This window comes from Peromyscus leucopus, chromosome 2 (assembly GCF_004664715.2).
Source record: "Peromyscus leucopus breed LL Stock chromosome 2, UCI_PerLeu_2.1, whole genome shotgun sequence".
Taxonomy (NCBI): domain Eukaryota; kingdom Metazoa; phylum Chordata; class Mammalia; order Rodentia; family Cricetidae; genus Peromyscus; species Peromyscus leucopus.
The window spans coordinates 96,570,157-96,590,432 of record NC_051064.1 but is presented as its reverse complement, the minus strand read 5'-3'; positions in this window follow the sequence as shown (position 1 = coordinate 96,590,432).

Genomic DNA, 20,276 nt, shown 5'->3' with positions numbered 1-20,276 from the left:
TAGAGCTGTGGAGCTGCAACTCAGGGCTCCTGAGCTCTTGATCATGATGAGATCCTGGGCTTTCCAACAGATCTCTCACTCTCTGGAGGCTTCTGTTAATTCATCTACAAAACGAAATCATTCCTAAAGTATCTCTGAGTATGTTAAAACCATAGTGACTTTATTTGAATTCAATTTTAGAAAAAGGAAATAAACCTTTACACATAAAACAAATTACAGCAAAAGACCTGTTCTCATGCAAGTATGCCTGGAGCAGGCCTGACCTCCAGGTACCTTAGAACATGTCTGTATAGAGCATGTGTGCCAACAAGTATATATAAACAATCAGTGAAAAATCTTAGTAGACACAATTTAAGCAACCAAGAGAGACCATATTTAAGATCATGTCAGTTAAGGACTAAGACCTTAGAGATAGAAAAGATTAGAGATGAACTAGGTTACCCCTCAGAAAGAGGAGAAATTTTAAGCACTGTGGCAAGTTAGTGGGACAGTAACTGGAGGACATAACAACCAGCTGCTCACTGTGAGTATACAATTTGTGTTCGCTAATTGTTGTATACCAAATTTAGATTCCCATGGTCACACAGATGAGAGGGTAAGAGTGCTGTCTTGATGCTGGCACTTTAAAACAGTGGTTCTCAACCTTCCTAATGGTGAAACCCTTTAATAGAGTTTCTAACAATAAAATTATTTTTGTTGCTACTTCATAACTGTAATTTTGCTACTGTTAAGAATCATAATGTAAATATGTGTGTTTTCTGATAATCTTAGGCAATCCTTGTGAAAGGATCATGTAAATATCTGTGTTTTCTGATAATCTTAGGCAATCCTTGTGTAAGGATCATTTGACTCCCAAAGGAGTCATGACTTACAGGTTGAGGACCACTGCTTTAAAAGGATACTCCCTGTTACTAAAAACACACCTGAGTTGTAGAAAATTCATATCTAAAACTAGCAATGAAAGACTTTATTACGATCATTTTAATTTTAATTCTATTCATTTCTTTTTTGAGACCAGGTCATGTTATATAGTTCAATCTGACAAGAAACTTATAATAGTCTATACATTACTTCTCAAGGGATTATAGGTGTGTACACAGGACTTTTCTAATAATTGCATATTTTCTAAAATAAAAGCTCTCAAAAGGGGACCAATAGTTAGTGAGAATCATGCTGGGGAAATACAACTCATGTGGATTCACACCCCTCATTTTCTGCACATCTTTGATGGTCTCAAACACCCCTTCCACTGCTGCCTAAGAGTTTCCTCATCTATATTATTAGATACTCTAAGTTAACAACCTAATTAATAAATATGTGTGCTACCTGTATTCAGACTGCCTAGAAGTCTACATATATAGTTATAGAGATTGAGTATAGATGCATCATATTAAAACTTATGAGCATCATATTTAAACAAATTTATAGTTGCTTATTCCTTTAATTAAATGGTGTAGATAATGTCAATAATTTATCATGAAGTCCTTGCTGCTGATATGATTCCCCCCTATTTTATCAAGTGTGTCCTATAGATAATGGATATTTTCATATTACCTCAGTGTTTCAGAAAAAATTTAAATTCTAGGAATATTAAGTCTTAAGTCTATGATTCCCATGTCAATTATAATTTAATCTCTTGGCACATCTGGTTGTAGTGCTTTCTATTACTATATAGGTTCTTATATTTATGATTTAATATATATTTGCCTTACATCCAAGCTATGATTCCTAGGAGGACCATAACTTTACATTTCATGATGCTTGTTTAAAAATTCTTTGCCATAAAATCACATTAATATGTTTTCAGTTGCTGTTTCTTTCTTTTATTTTAAAGAACATGCAATGGTTATGTGTTCATCTTTTCCCTATGCATATCAAAACGCACTCTACAGTGTCATTTTTGGCTGTATTTGATATTCTTACCTTCATAAGTAAATGCAGGTCATCAATCCTGAGTGACACAAGAGCGCACCTGTGAGAAGAATTTTACATAGGTCACACAAAGGGCGACAGTTTCATTCACTCAGAAAATCTGTTGTCAAAGCAAATATTTAGATAGAGGGAGAGCCCTCTAAGTATATCTGTGCAGGTGAGGCACAGTGCATGGATCAAAGCTGAGGTAAGCAATGAGGGAAGTGTGAGGATTTAGGATGTGCATTTCTAAATCTTTACTAGCTTGATGAAAGGCAGCTTTTGACCCAGTGGATCTAGGTGGGCCATCTAGGATGAGGTGATATCTGCAATATATTGGGGCAAATATTATCGAATGCAGCCTCCCATATATCCAAGTATGTGAACACCTAGTTACCCAAGCTCAGTTATTTGTCTAGCTGATCCTAGTCTTTGGAGTTTAGCAGGATCATTGGTTAGATTTTTGAGCTCATTCACTTACACTGTCCTCCACTTCAGACTCTAGCTTCACCCACCTCTGCTTTCCCTGACCACTGTGGCATATATTGCTCTTTCTGTCCATGTCACAACTCTACTTTCTCTTCTGTTTACATCCAGATATACCCCTGCCTCTAAAGGCCCATCTGAAGGTCAGTTTCCTACCTTACTCTCATGAACTGTGTTGTTTCTACTACCCAGCCCCATGAGCAGTGACCCAAGGTAGCCTTAACAATTCATTCTGTCTCAAGATAGGCTTCATGATGATTATAAGCTGTCTTTGAAAATTGACTTTAGAAAATTTGTACATTTTTTAAACCTCTTGAGAAGTAAATCTTCTACAACCCAGGGAAGTGTTCCCCACGGACATGGGCATCATCTCTCGAGATCAGATCCAGTGATGGCAGCAACCTAGGAGTCCAACTTCCATAATCAATAATTAGCAAATGAAGACAGCCCACACTCCACTCCCATCAGCATTTTTCAACCTTGTTCCTTTGACTCCTGAGTTCACTCTATCCTTGTTCTTAGAGTGATAGGAGAAGGAGTACAATCTGGAGACAGCGCTGATGGAAAAGCATAAAGAGAAAGCAGACATGGGAAATAAAGGTACAAATTTAATGCATTGAATATTGTTTTGCTAACACACACACAATCTTTACATACTGTTAAATATATCTTCAATTGGCATCAAAACTTTCAAAATTCACATAACTGGGACTGTAATTTATTCTCCAGTTGATTGCCTGAGAATGGATGATGGACAATATATGCAAAATCTCATGGAACTCTAGAAACTTCACTGGATTATTGTCTTTTGAAGATGAGAAGAGACTATGCTGAGGAACCCTGGGCTAGCATCTTGGATATTTCCATCTGTTTCTCTTGCTTTTAGAAGGCTTTTCTTGCCAATAACAGGGATAACAATAATGCTACTCCAACTTCGGGGCTTTTAGTTACCTGTGTTATATGCTAGACTGGCACTATACAAGGTGATTGTCACAGATTCACACATACTTTGAATACTTGAAATTCAAGTGACATATACATTGAAATGTTTTTAAATGTAAAATGAACTAGATTTTGAGGACTAATACAAAAAGAATACACAAGATACATTTTGATAAATTTATTTATTTATTTATTTATTTATTTACTTATTTATTTTCAGGTCTTTTGGTATTTATTTTATTTTACAATACAATTCAGTTCTATATATCAGCCATGGATTCCCTTGTTCTCCCCCTCCCGCCCCCCTTTCCCCAGCCCCCTCCCCCATTCTCACTTCCTCCAGGGCAAAGCCTCCCCTGAGGACTGAGGACTGAGATCAACCTGATAGACTCAGTCCAGGCAGGTCCAGTCCCCTCCTCCCAGGCCAAGCCAAGCAACCCTGCATAAGCCCCAGATTTCAAACAGCCAGCTCATGCATTGAGCACAGGTCCCACTGCCTGGATGCCTCCCAAACAGATCAAGCCAATCAACTGTCTCATCCATTCAGAGGGCCTGATCCAGTTGGGGGCCCCTCAGCCATTGGTTCATAGTTCATGTGTTTCCATTCGTTTGGCTATTTGTCCCTGTGCTTTATCCAACCTTGGTCTCAACAATTCTCGCTCATATAAACCCTCCTCTTTCTCGCTAATTGGACTCCTGGAGCTCCACCCGGGGCCTAGCTATGGATCTCTGCATCCAGACCCCACAGTCATTGGATGGGGTTTCTAGCATGACAATTAGGGTGTTTGCCCATCCCATCACCAGAGTAGGTTAGTTTGGGCTGTCTCTCGACCACTGCCAACAGTCTATTGTGGGGGTATCTTTGTGGATTTCTGTGGGCCTCTCTAGCATTTTGCTTCTTCCTATTCTCATGTAGTCTTCATTTACCATGGTCTCCTATTCCTTGTTCTCCCTCTCTGTTCTTGATCCAGCTGGGATCTCCTGTTCCCCCAAGCTCTCTTTCCCTAGACCCTCCCCCCTTCATTACCCCCACTCATGTCCAGGCTGTTCATGTAGATCTCATCCATTTCTCCATCAATGGGTGATCCCCGTGTCTTTCTTGGGGGTCCTGTTTTCCAGGTAGGAACTCAAGAAATTAGACATCAAAATGCCCAACAGTCCAATTAAGAAATGGGCTATAGAACTAAACAGAGAATTCTCAACAGAGGAAACTCTAATGGATGGAAGACATTTAAGGAATTGCTCAACATCCCTAATTATCAGGGAAATGCAAATCAAAACAACTCTGAGATACCACCTTACGCCTGTCAGAATGGCTAAGATCAAAAACACTGAAGACACATTATGCTGGAGAGGATGTGGAGCTAGGGGAACTCTCCTTCACTGCTAGTGGGAATGCAAGCTTGTACAACCACTCTGAAAATCAATGTGGCGCTTTCTTAGAAAATTGGGGAATCAGTCTCCCCCAAGATCCAGCTATACCACTCTTGGGCATATACCCAAGAAATGCTCAATCATACCACAAGAGCGCTTGCTCAGCTATATTCATATCAGCATTGTTTGTAATAGCCAGAACATGGAAACAGCCTAGATGCCCTTCAACTGAAGAATGGACAAATAAAATGTGGTACATATACACAATGGAAGACTACTCAGCAGAGAAAAACAATGACATCATGAGGTTTGCAGACAAATGGATGGATCTAGAAAAAATCATCCTGAGTGAGGTAACCCAGACTCAGAAAGACAAACACGGTATTTACTCACTCATAGGAGGATACTAGATGTGGAACAAGGATGACTTTTTTGGCAATTTAAATATTTGCTAGACATTGAATTTATAAAATCTTAAAGGTAACCAGACAGTGGTGTTGCACGCCTTTAATCCCAACACTTGAGAGAGGCAGATGGATCACTATGAGTTTGAGTCCATCCTGGTCTACAGGTCTAGTTCTAGGACAGCCAAGGCTACACAGAGAAACCCTGTCTGGAAAAAACAAAACAACAACAATAACAACAACAACAACAATAAACCTTAAAGGTAATGCAAAATAAATTCAATTGTCTCCTTTTACCTTTAATATGACAATTAGAATATTTAAGGTTATGTGATTCACTAATTTCTATGATTGAAGTCTGACTAAGCCATAGATTAAAAGCTCTTATATGTTAGTGAGAGAGCAAGACAAACTCCATTTTAAGAAAGAACTCCATTTTAAACAATACTTGACCAGGGGTTGAACCTTGTTCCAATAAAAACCACAACAGTTTCAAGAAAAGTCACAAACTTCCAGGGCCCAGGTCAAGGCGACCCCACTAGAGTGGGCTGGCCAATGAGGACCTTTGTTAATCAACATCTCTGAGCTCCAAATGTCCTTGTGGCTTTCTGATAACAATTGTTGAAAATTCCTCCAGACCCCAGCCAGTGAATTCAAAGGTTACATACCCTAACCTAATCATGAGACACCAAGGCTTGTACCTCCCTGCTTGCAGTTTTTCCCCTTTAAAATCACCTTACCCTGAGGGCTCAGGTCATTCTCCTCCACCAGCTGCATCCAAGTGCTGGATTACTGGCCCGACTGAGCTTGTGCTTTGAATCAATAGACCCCTGTGTGTTTGCATCGGATTTCGACTCTATGGTGGTCTTGCTTGGGGGTCTTTCGATGTGGGCACAACATTAGCACTTGGATAAGTTTTCTTAATATTTTAATTATATTTTGCATAGAACATTTAATGCCTTAAAGCTAAATACCTTTGATTGTTTTCTACTACTTTCTTCAGTTTCACGATTTTGTTTTGTTAAAGGAACATCACCATATTTTATTATAAACTCTTATTATGGATAATTTACATGTACCCCCTCCTATACACTCATCTATTCTATCCATTAACAATCTGAAGTGGCATTGGGGGAGCACTCATTGTCATGAGGGAACTATTTAACACCATAGTGTTTAGAATTGCTTGCACACAGTCAATTAAAAGAAGAGTCACTTTTATTTTGGTTCCACCCAAGTTTGCAAATCCTGCTCATTCTGTCCAACCGACGTCCTTCCTATATGCATCCAGGTGAAGCACTTACATAACTTGGTCCGTTCCTTTGCCCCTTGTTATGTCGTCTCTGTCTCTACCCACGCTTGCAGACTGGAATGCCTACTGTTAATTGTCATCTTGGCACGTTTTGGAATCACCTGGGAAGAAAATCTCCACCAAGAGTAGTTTAGCTTGTAAGAGATTTTTTTTTTTTTCCAATTGAGTTGACAGATGGGAAGACTCTTGCTGGATAATGGTGGTACCACTAATAGGTTGAGCCTTGAACTAGCTTTCCTTGTTCTCTACTTGTGTTGTGACTTCTCTGCAATGATGACAGTAACCTGGAACTAGGAGATGGAGTAGACCTCTTCTCCCCTAAATTGCTTTGTCAGTGTATTTTATCATAACAACCAAAAAAAGAAGACAAGACAGAAATTGTGCTACCAAAAATGATGACATTTTTTCTTTGTGTCATAAGTTGCTTATACTTCTCTATATCTTTTTTATGAATCTGTGTCATATTTCAAATAAAATCATAATGCTTTAAGTAAAGAAATTACAATCATATTTTGCAAATGTCAGGGTTAAGGACTGATCTTTTGTTTTGATCTTTAGGGTTTTTGGTTAAAATGATTAACTTTATCTTTATATATAACAGTGTGCACTTGTGGTCAGTTTATTAACAAAGAGACACCAGAGACAAAAATGAAACCCCTTTCTTCTCCATATACATTGTGCATGCATTCTCTACTCAGTACTGTATAAGTTATGTTCATGAAAGTTTTTTTGTTTCAATACGACCTTTAAAATGTAATATATTTTAAGAAGACTACCACTAAAAGCTAGATGTAAAGTATTAGAAAATATATCTTTACTTACATTTTATAACTTTCAAATTTGTATTTAGATTTCTGTTTTAAAATACAGATCCCCTATTATTACAGTATATGAATATGTATATGCATGTGTGCACATGTGTATAAACAAATACATTGCCATAATCAACTGTGCAACATATGTTGGTGTGTGCAGTAATTAACTTTGTATCTAGATATAGACTTTGGGGCACTAATAATTTTGGAGTGGTGGAATACATTTGAAAATAGTTGGTTGTGTCACACATGTTGCAACCATGATGTTAAATTTTTTGCCTTTAGTAAATTTCTGTGTTTTAAACTTCAGTGCTTGCTGCATTTCCCTTTTGCCTTCAGTCCTGAATTCTTGTTATTTTGTGGTCACATCTGTTATCAGCTCGATAAATTCCTTATGTATTTAGAAAAGAAACAATTACTATACATCTGCATGTAATGTTGTCACCCTTCAACCTAGAAATCTTTCTGGTCTAGATACTTCTAGGAATTACTACACTACCCTAACATTTCATTTTATGTCCAATATTGTCCTATTGGTCTCCATGCTATGAGTGAGATTTTTTTTTTTCAGTTCTCAGATCTGGACTGTCTTGTGAAATCTACTTTGTTTTGGTCCAGATTTAACCTCTACCTTCTCAGCATGAGACTTCCCTGGATGCATTCTTTGTGTGTGTGTGTGTGTGTGTGTGTGTGTGTGTGTGTGTGTGTTTAACATGAAGTCTCACCCGGTAGCCCAAGAAGGCTTTTAATTCACAGTCTTCCTGCCTCAGTCTTCCAAACACTGAATTTAGAGTTGCATAGCACCAGGCCCAGCTCAACCTGGCTCTATTCTTGGATTTTTATGATTTCTATCTAGAGATTTGCTTTGGATGCTCCTGAATCCTCCTGTGTCCAGTCAGGTCAAGCTTTGCTAGTTTTCTCACTTTTAAATCATAATAGTTAGGTGTTACTTGATTCACTGCCTCAGAAAAAGAGACTTTATTTTCTCTGAAATTTGAGTTTAAATTATTATATATATATAAAACATTATTTGAATGCACATAGAGTTATAGCTAATAAATAATAATAATAATAAAGTACAGCAATATTTTATTACCCTAAAGAGTAACATTCTCATAAAAAACCTTACAATATTCCTTCATAGATTGACTGATATAGTTCCCTTATAAAACATTTGAAGTTGAACAGAAACTTATCAAATAGAACTACTTAAGAAAATGTGAAAAGCCAGCAAAACCCTCTCTTTTGAAGAGAGTTCAAAGTCCTGATGGAGGTGATGTGCACTAATTCTAATTGCTACACGAGTTTCTGCTGCTTCACAGGCTGGCTGCTGTGGGCTTTTGATGTCATTTCCAATCAAAGAAACAAAAAAATACCTACAAAACTTTCATTAATTGAATTAAGAAACAGACATGGGCAGTTAATTTTATTTGAAAAAAAAAAACTCATTTCAAGAAGGTAAGATGGTCTTATCTTTTAAAGGGAATAATTTAAACTATGTGTCAATCAATGTAACTTCTGTAACTTTCTCTAAACAGTAATTCTTTTTCAAATTGTTTTACGTGAAAACATCTCCAAATCTCAGAAAGGGAACTTATTAGGAATATGAGAAATTAGAGAAAATTCTAACTTTTCATTACTCATGAAAAATCATAACATGTATTCATCATATATAGAACTTTATTAAAGAATTATGTTGCAAAAGAAGCTTGTATGGGGTCTGAAAAGATGGCTCAGGTGTTAAGAACCATTGCAACTCTTCTTGAGAACTACAGTTCTATTCCTAGCATTCAGTTTACTCATGACTTCCTGCCACTGTGGCTCCAGGGATATGAGGCCCTCTTCCAGCCTCCAAGAGCACACACATGGCACACACTCAAACAGACATGTGCATACACAGAAGTAAAACCAAAAGTAAAACTTCTTCCAAAAAGATACCTGTAGCAAAGTGTTCTGTCAAGTCAATGACATTGAGCTCTGTTGCTATCTCAGAGTGAGCAAAAAGACCTTGTTCTTTGGGGCACTGAAATTTTGTGCTCTCATGTAAGGTCTGTTCTATTAGTTACCCTGACTAATACTATGACATAGAAACAGGCATATATTATTACCTCTCATGGGAGAATCTGTCTATTCAAGGGATAGAATATACTCATTTCCTGTTTAGTAAGCATTCTTCTTTTGATAAAAGTTGCTAAGAAGTCAAATGATGAACAGTGGAGAATTGAATGAGAAAGAATTGGGAATTTAAGAGGCAGATACTGGAGGATCACTTAAGTGTATAGCTCCAGCTATGCCCTGTGCCCATTGCAAAGAGTGGGTGCCTTTTCATTTGGCTTTATTTCTATAGGTAATGAGGTCTTCAGGCACACTAGATGCTTGTTGATAAAATTTGCATTTTCGTCCTAGAACTTTTCATTTTCTAATGCTGAAACACTTCTTTAACATGATATGGAGTTCTTGAACTGTCAGCAGGAGAACTCTAGAGGACTGGACCCACTGACTTTCCATCATAGAGGGTGAGAGAATGTCATAGAGTTCCACCCTTTCTAAAGGATATATAGACCAAAAATAATTATTCGAAGATTATTTTTGGTCTATATATTCTTCATAGAATATTAATATTCTATTGAAGATTCGAAGAATTATTAATAATGCATTCTAAATCAAGATTAGAACTTGCATTTGGTTACTGACAGATCTGAAGTATATCATTGCTCACCTTTTTAGGAACCTGGCAATGTCCAGACAGTGTTGTTGCAATAATCTTGTCCTTTGTTAATGTTTTACTGCCTAATGGTTGCAGCATTGCTACTGAAGCTCCAGTCAGCGTATGAATCCACATGGGAAAAAGACAAATTAAACAGAAGGTAGAGCCTGAAGGATTTTTGCTTTCATCTTATTGTTCAGAAGTGGGTCCATGAACTGCTTGAATTACAAAGACTTATGGAAAAATAATGTTTTGTTTGTATGCTATGTTGTATGAACTTTTACTGAGGAGACATGAAAAAACATCTTCATATCACAGATAGGGAACCGATGATATAAACAATGATACAATTCCATTCAAGTTCAGTTTGATGAAACAATGAGTTTAAATTAGGATTAGTTGCAGGAGTGTCTGTGAGCTATTGTTTAAAAGACATGGACGGTTTATGGGCAGCTACATGAAGGAAAATCTCTGGCTCCAGTATCTGTTAGATGTTTATGTATCCTTGTGTGGGAGAAGACCTAATAAGCCTGCCCTCAGTGCAAGTTAATTGCTTATAAATCTTGTGGTAGAGAGGGGCCACATGAGCCCTCTCTTCGAATAATTAGTTTTGGTCTATATATCCTTTAGAAAGGGTGGAACTCTATGACCTTCTCTCACTCTCTATGATGGAAAGTCAGTGGGTCCACTCCTCTAGAGGTCTCCTGCTGACAGTTCAAGAACTCCATATCATGCTCTGAGGGTAGTTTTCTACAATTTGCTGTCTTTGGTTTTAAAGGCACTAGCTTCTGTAGTATAGAGATCTGAATGATAAAGGAGATTGAATAGTCAGTTAATCTGTGTGTACCATCTACTGAATTGTGGTATAATTACTTCAGCAGTCATATCTCCCTCTCTGAAGGACACTCTTCTTATTCCCTTATACACTGATTTAGACAGAGCAATTTTTAGTTGAGATGCTGTGTTTACTCAAAAAGAAACAACTTACTTTCATTTGGATGAAGACATTTAAACTTCATATTTGGCCTGGTGGTGGTAGTGGTGGTGGTGGTGGTGGTGGTGGTGGTGGTGGTGGTGGTGGTGGTGCACACCTTTAATCCCGGCACTCAGAGACAGAGTCAGGTGGATCTCTGTGAGTTCAAGGCCAGCCTGGTCTACAGAGTGAGCTCCAGGATAGGCACCAAAACTACACAGAGAAACCCTGTCTCAAAAAACAAAATAAACAACAACAACAACAAAAAAAAACCCTTCATATTTGAAGACAGGTATCTATATACAAAGTGAAACAGCAGAACAGGAATATAAAGCTGCTTCAAGAAAAATATTCCGAAGACAAACCTGAAAGAAAAGTTAATTGTGGGTCCAAGAGGCTGGATTAAATAAATAGAACCCAATGAACAAACATGTTCCAGGATTTGGGGAGAGATTCACAACTCTTCTATGTACGGAACATTAATTGAAGAAGTGATATATATATATATATATATATTATATATATACATATATATATATATGTATATATATATATATATATAAACAAGTCATGATTATGAATTTAGCAAGCTCATATTGATTTATAAAAAAAATACACCTCTACCTAAGGCTCAGGGATAGTTGAGGAAGAGAAGATGAAAAGACTATGTAAGAGCTTAAGTGAGTATCAAGATGTTTGCTGTGAGATCGTGTCTCCCAGTAATGTCAGACTTTACACTCATAATTTCTCACCAAGATGACTGCCTAAACGAGCTGAACAAGGACAACAGTGGGCATGCCAAAGTGGAGAGAGGAAATCCCATGAGGCCTCAACCCTACACAAAACTACAGGCAACCAAGGAGTGTTGAGACTGGGAGAAATAATCTTCCCCAGGGAACAACACAACAATTAACTGTTGAGTACAAAATGGTCAGCTCTGAAAACATGTGTATAAATAACATACAGACTGAGAAGGTTGCATTTCAGAATATACATGTATATACACATATTCATTCAATGACAATTAATGAAAAAAAGAGACCATAAATTTGAATGAAAGCAAGGAGACACATATGGGAGAATTTGGAGAGTTGAAAGGGAAAGGGGACATAATTATAATCTCTTAAAATAAAAGAAACAATGCTTTCCATATATTAGTATGTTTCTCTGTAAGTTTTTGAGAAGCATAAAAAGATAGAAACAGTCTCTTCTTAATGGCATCAGAGAGAAACCCATGGGCTTCAGAGATGGAAAGACGTGAGTTTGAATCTAAGTTCGCTAAGCCAATTGAATGACTAAGATGTTATCTAGCTCCTCTAAAGCATAAAGTATAAATACTAATGCTTCTTGGTGTCATTGCTATGAATATTGTAAAATAAATGTAAAATATTTTAAATACTTTGATCCACTACTGGGTCTATATTCCAACATCAATGGCAAGGATCTTCTATATCACACAGATGAGTAGTAGTTAGCATAGGAACTAAAATTCACCACACTATAGTTTGGTTGTTTTTCAAAGTTAGACATAAAGGGGCCCCATGTGAGCCCATACTGAGCTTTTATATTACTTTGTAATTCTTTGAAAGTTTTATGCATTTATACAATGTTTATTGACCATATGCATAGTAAAACAGATATCCTTGAAGTACCTCACTTTCAGCCTCAGCAACCCCTTGCCATGTCAGGGACTGGGGGTAAAGTAGGAGAGACATTGCCCCTGTTTCAAGTATGTAGGCCACTGAAATGTGCTGAGTTCTGTTTTCAAGAGCTTATCTGACCTTGAGTAAATGTGCTTTATATGTTTTTAAAACATTGTATTCATCCTTTTTGTATCAATATTTTCTTGGTGTCTACAATGATGCTTTATGAAATGGATTATTAAAAAATCTTTGTGAAATTTGCCTGGAGGCAGGCTCCTAATGCAAGAATAATTAAAGTGACAGTTTAAGAGCAAATTATGTGAGCCAGGAATGTGCGTTCATTGTCATTCTCATCTCTGTACTTTGCAAAAAGAAAGTGATTTAGCTTAATTTTTCATCAAGGAGTGTCCTCCCAGGAGGCAGTATGGAGGAGTAGATTGTGATGTGTATGACAGATTTCACAAAGCAATGTCATACCTACCATATGCTTTCATATTGAGTACATGCAAAAAGGGAATGAATAGGGACAGTGAGATGAATCAGTTAGTTAATGTGCTTGCTGCCAAGCGTGGTGACCTAAGTTCGATCCCTGGAACCCACAGGGTAGAAGGAAAGAACCAGCTTCCACAGGTTATCCTCTGATCCCCACATGCCAGTACCAGCATGCCAGCATCCTGCAACATGAAATAAATCACCTGTTGCACATTATTTACTTATACTGTGAAGATATGTCTTTGCCAAGGTGCTTTCTTACTAGTTTAATAAAGAGCTGAATGGTCAATAGCTAGTCAGGAAGAGGTTAGGTGGGACTTCCAGAGACAGAGAGGACTCTGGGAAGAAGAAAGGCAGGATTCGCCAGTGAGATGCATGGAGAACAGGATATGCAGTACAGAGATGAAGTAATGAACCACATGGCACAATGTAGATTAAAAAATATGGGTTAATTCCATTATAAGAGTTAGTTGAAAACAAGCCAAAGCTAAAGGCCAAGCTCTCATAATTAATAAAGCCTGCATGTCATCCATGCCATTGTCTGTGGACTGGCAGTCTCAATGAGAAAGTACTACTACAAGCTCGGTCTCTGACATACAAAGGCTCAATACTAAAAGTATTGATACTTTTATATATATATATATATATATATATATATATATATATATATATATATATATATGATACTAAAAGTATCTGGAAAAATTTGACTATGTACATGCACCAACAGATGCTGAACAAGTGTTAAAAGTTCAGTATGTCCTCAGTATTTATTAAGCTTGAATATGCTATCTCTGTTAGGATCAAATTATGCTGATTCTGATGTTTTCAGGTGTTGTGGTGCATTGAGCAACTATCATTTCTCATCTGAGGTCCCAATAAAAGTGAGATACCAAGTCCATCTTGAGCCATACCCAAGTTACTTCCTAAAGTACATTACGAGTCATAGTAGATAATCTCTTAGGGGTTCACTTAATTGTAGTTTTATGCCAAATATTTCACTAATCTTCTAGGACCAATGGGAAAAAAAAGTTTGGAAGTTAAAATCTGATCTACACAAAAATCCTCCATTATCATGCACCTTTTAACAAGTAGTTTATTCTTTCTGTTCACTTCATAAATGGGAATAATAAGTTCACTTCAGAAATGGAAATAATAAGGTTGCTATGAGCATAAGAAGGATAAAGCATCAGGCACAAGGTTTGAAATAACAGAGTATGATCTACCAGTTGGTAAAGCCTATATCACTCATCACCAGTGGCCAAGCTATGATCTTCTATGAAAAAAAAAAACCAACATCAACAAAAAAGCTAAATCTCTTTCTCAACCGTGTATATATATATATATATATATATATATATATATATATATATATAGGTTTATCTATATCTATTTTTGAACTAAAAAAAGAAGGGAATTGGCTAAAGCCCATGTTGTCCATGGATTCAAGCTATAAAACTAGAAATATATACATATATATATATACATATATATATATTATATATATGTATATATATATATATAAACTGTTTTATGCTCATGGCTCTGTAAAATTAAACATTCTCTACTTAGATTATTCTGAGAATAGTGTTGATTGGACTTGAATATTTTCCCATAAGTTTTATCTAGAAAATGCTTTGACTAGATTTTATTTTATAAGCAATAATTTCTAAACCTAACACACCCTGTGACAAGTTCTCAAATCTAATCCAACCCCACACTCAATGATGTTTAGAAAATATGCATTTTATAAAATAAAAAGAGAAACTTCCTACTCTTTTACCGTGTATACTTTTTCAATTTCCAAGGACTCCACAAAAGTCTACATTTTTACATTTTCTTCCTTCCATTGTCTGAGCTGTCTAAAAGAAGCAATCATGGAGATGCTTGGAAGACAAGAAAATTGTAGGTTTAAAGCACATACAGCTGATTTTACTATTAAACTTGCCTAATTATAGGTAGCCTCCACATGTTCTTCTTGCTTAGTCCTACTTTATAGCAATTTTCTTGTTAAGTAATTGTCTAGGTCTGTTCCTCTTCCTCCAGATAAATTCAACTTATTATTGATGATAGATACTATGGATAGTGAAGCAACTGGAGGTATGCTGTGGATATCACTCTATATAAATAAAACACTGATGGCAAGTGACCAGGGCAGGAAGTATAGGCGGGACAAAGAGAGAAGAGAATTGGGGAAACAGGAAGAAGGAGGAGAGACACTGCAGCCACCGCCAGGAGAAGAGCATGTAGAGACGCCGGTAAGCCACCAGCCACGTGGCAAGCTATAGATTTATAAAAATGGGTTAATTTAAGATAAAAGAACAGTTAGCAAGAAGCCTGCCACGGCCATACAGTTTATAAGTGATATAAGCGTCTGAGTGATTATTTTATAAGTGGATTGTGGGACTGCGGGGCTTGGGGAACCTGGAGAGAAGCCCTCCAGCAACAGAGGTAGAAAACCTTTTCATGTCCTTAGCACCCATTGTTGCATCCATATTCACATGTGTTACCTGTTTTATACACCAAGGCTTTAAAATTGTCAAAGTAGCTGGCATATTTACATTCAGGTTATAAAGAATGTATAAAGCACCAACAATAATCCTGAAAATATTTTTCTTCAGTTTTTGTTAATTAAGCAGTGTTTCTCAAACTTTTAATATCATGGTTTGGAAGGGTGGCTAATCAGGTGAAGGCGTTTGTCACCAAGCCTGATGACCAGAGACTAGAGTTAATCCCCAGAGCCTATGTGGTAGTAGGAGAAAAGCAATCCCCAGGCACTGTCTTCTGCTCTCCACATACATGTCTGTGACATGAATACACAGAGACACACAGACACAGACACAGACACAGACACACAGACATACAGACACACACACATACACACACATACACACACTAGAGGGAGCAATAAATACAAAATAACAAAAAATTAACTTTGATGTTATTTGGGGAAAGAGTGACAAAAGAATTGGGTCTACTTACCTGAAAAAGTTCACACTGCACATATATTATTTTAAATTTTATTCTTCTCTAATACATTACAATCTGACCAGTTTCCCCTCCCTCCACTCCTCCCTGTCCTTCCCACCAATTCTCCTCTTCCCCAGATCAACTCCTACTCTGTTTACCTTCAGAAAGATAGAAAAAACAGGCTGTGTTTGGTGGATACTTCATATATTTTAATGGCTAAGATTTGAATGTCAGAGTCATCAGCTGTCAGGAATATAAATATACTTTTTCTTAAATTCAGTTTTTCCGTGGAGAGATTTGTGAGAATGATTTTATCAACCTTAGGCAGATGTTGGAATTCTGAAAGTGACTGTAAGCTGAAGAATGAGTTCAGTGCCTGGTGCAGTGTCCAGTCCTTGGTGTTGAGTTCTATCCTGTTCATTCGGCTCACACTACTGATTTGATACTGCAAGCAGTCATGGAAGCATGAGAACACTTCCAAGCCAGGAGAGAGCAGAGCTTTGAAACACAGATATATTACATTTATATGTCCAGTCTCTAGACGTATAAATGAACAAATCCTGTTGTTAGCAGCATCTGTTCACATTCAGGACTGACTTACTTCATTTCAACATGTTTGCGTTGGAATGTTTACATTAATAGACACAGGTTTCTGCTAAAGATACACTCACAATACGTTCTGAATAAGAACAATTGTTTCTCCACTTAAATTTCTTTATTTTTTTTTTAAATTATCTTTCCTGGGCATATAAGACAAATCAAACAACATTTGATAAAAGCAGAAAAATCCAGAAGTTGTGACTGTAAAGCTACTTTTTAAAAAGTTTAATTATACAGATAAGCTAAGTAAAAACACCAGCTCCAGCACAAGCATTGGCATTCTAGAGTTCTGGTGGGGGTGAATGCAGTTCCTGGTCAAAGGCACCTCTGAGAGGGCCGCCAGCTTTAGGCTTGGCTTTCATGGATCTGAGAAGGGGGCAGAGTCAGCTGATAGAGCCATGTGAGAACCCAGCTGCAATCTAGCAGTTTAAAGTTTTTTTCACACAGTCGAAAGAGGCTAAAAGATATGCAATAAAAGAGGTACCCTTTCTGAGGAGTGGATGGGGTGATTCTGAGGAGTGGATGGGAGTGGGTTGATGGAGGTGGGGAGAGTGGGAGGAGGGAAGGGAGGTGAAACTGTGGTTGGTATGTAAAATGAATAAAAAAATAAATAAATTTAAAAAAGAGATCAAGATGGAAAAAAACCTCTAAAAAGGTTCCAGTGTGTTTTACAATGTACACAGGCTTAAGAAAGAAAGGAAAAAGGATATAGACAATTATAGAAAGAAATAAATAGCTTAAAAATAATGAAGTCTTTAAAGAGAGAGTAAAAATAATATAAACGAGAAAGAAAGCCATGTAAGATGGCAAATAGGAAAACTGGAGCCTGTATGCTATTGTGTTGATTTTGAATTTTTTGATTGCTGATAAGCAAATGGCAGCTGCTGAGAGACATGGGATTGAAAGAAGGACTGCTGGAATAAACCGGCCTAGATATTCTAAGAATGCCTTAACTTTGAAATGGAACTCAAAAGTTTCTGGTCAAACACACCTCTGATGAGGCCATGAGCTTTAGGCTTGGCTCTCACAACCCAAGAAGTACAGAGCCAGCTTCCAAAGCCATACAGAGGTCCTAGCTGTGCCACTTAGCAGATTTTAGGTCATGCAGACAAAAGAATGGAGAGACAGATTCAGACAGAAAAATATCTCTGAACAGGTTACATTGTGTTTAAAAATGTGCACAGGCTTAAGAAAGAAAAAAAAATGGGTATAGACAGTTATAGAAAGAAATAGTTTAATAAAGTCTTTAAATAGAGACATAAAGTAATAAAAAAGAATAAGTCATATAGAGATGGGAGATACACAGAGAGTCTGGGTCCTGTATGTTGTTGCATTGACCTATAATTTTTTGATTGCTGATAAGCAAATGACAACTGCTAAGAGACATGGGATTGAAAGAGGGACTGATAAAATAAACCAGCCTAGATATTTTAAGAATGGCAAATTTTAGAATTTTAAGTGGCAAAACTAGCCATTTTGGCAAGAAACTCCTTTGCCTTGACTGCTGACAGTGTGCTGTATAAACTGGCCATTCAGGACCCACAGGTCAGTGACTACTGAATGTTGCCAAAACAAAGCAGGACAGTCGTTCGAAATTCCCATATCACAGATATTATAGGCCTATAGGTTGAAGATGGATGCCCCAACATTGCAGAGGAACTTTGGGTGACTGTCCAGGAAGTCAGATGTCTCTGGTGTTAGGTAATATTACACCCTTTTGGGGTCTTTGATGGAGTTTAAGAATAAATAGTTAAAATTTTTATTTTCCTTAGTTATGATACAAAGTAAATTAGGTATAAAACTTTGGAATCATTAAGATAGATAATGGAGCATTTTCTCTGAATTTGCTAAGTACAAATGGACTGAATATTATAAATATAATTATTATTTGGTAACTATTTTTGTTGCAAATAGTTTTACTATGTTAAAGTTAAAACCTTTCATTTTTATTTAGAAAAAAGGGGGAAATGTTGTAGAATATTAACTTAAGATATATTACATTCATTTATGATGTGAAATAATTGTTTAATGATGCAAAGATGTGTTGCATTCTTTTATATTGCATATGTTTAACTCTGCGAAGTTGTGTTACTTTGCCTGTCTAAAACATCTAATTGGTCTAATAAAGAGCTGAATTGGTCAATATGTAGGCAGAAGAAAAGATAGGTGGTAATGAATGGCAGCCAGAGAGAATAAATATGAGGAGAAATCTGGCAAGAAAAGATTGGGAAATGAGAAAAGAAGGAGAGAGAATACCAGGAGTCAGCCACCCAGCTACACAGCAAGCCACAGAGTAAGAAGTAAATAAAAGATACGTAGAAATAGAGAAATGGAAAAGCCAAGAGGCTAAAGGTAGATGGGATAATTTAAGTTAAGAAAAACTGGCTAGAAACAAGTCAAGCTAAGGCATCCATAAGCAAGAATATGTCACTGTATCTATTTGGTAGGTGGGTAGCAGGCCCCCAAAGAGTAAAGAAAAAAACTGCAACTTATCTTTCTAAAATATATCTGTTTGACCTTAAAAACATACCTAACATGGACATAGATTTGATTGTTATAGACAGCTAACTATTAAGCTGCATTTCTTATTATCCTAAATAGCTTTCAAAGATTAGAACTTTATATTACATTTTTAAATGAACTATATAGGTACAATACCTTAAACAAAAATAGAAATATATATAAAATGTGAGAAAATAACTTCAAATTTATATCAATATACAAAAATCCATATCAATGTAAAATATTTTAGATTAATAGTTGCTTTTTAGATTTAAGTAGATTCAATAATCTACCTTTTTATCCTATCATTCCTATATTATATCCCCCTTTTTTTCCCTTCAGAAAGACATCCATGAAACAAATATTTATTTAGCTTTTTGCCTGACCATAGCCAACAACAACTTGCGACCAATCCTCTAAACAATGACAAACATCCATAACTTATCACATAACTAAAAGCTACCCATTCCACCTCTTCAGAATGTAGGTAGGTGTCATGTTCTTAAAATTACTTTCTGTTGTCTGGGGGCAATGGCATCTTGGGGGATCCTGAGAAAATTGCGATAATTGTCAAGTTCTGGGAGACCTAGATGTTGTCCAGTTTTGGTGTGATGGAAGTGCAGGGCTTAACTGAAGTCCTGCCTAGAGTCATCTATGAGGCTGGACCATCTTAGGTAACTGTCTTGAAATTGTCCTGAGCAGTTTGTAGTCCAAATCTGATCTTTGAGTGGTGTTGGTCAGCTTAGTGCTGTTACCGCAATCCAGAAGGAATTGCTGTGGGGCCCCATTATCCTTTTGGAGACCTCAAAGGTCACTGTTAGGAATGGTCAAGGTTCAGTGCAGAAAACTTAAACATTTTTGTAGCTGGAAGTATTCCTTTGTCCTGGCTGGCTGGAGGTCAGGACAAATCTCTCCCACTTGTGTCCCCCAAGTAAACACACAGAGGCTTATATTAATTATAACTGCTTGGCCATTAGCTCAGGCTTATTACTGACTAGCTTTTGCATTTAAATTAACCCATAATTCTTATCTATGGTTAGCCACATGGGTTGGTACCTTTTCTCAGTTCTGCCTTAACATCTTGCTTCCTCTGTGTAAGACTGGTGACTCTGGACTCTGCCTCCTCTTCCCGGAATTCTCCTTGT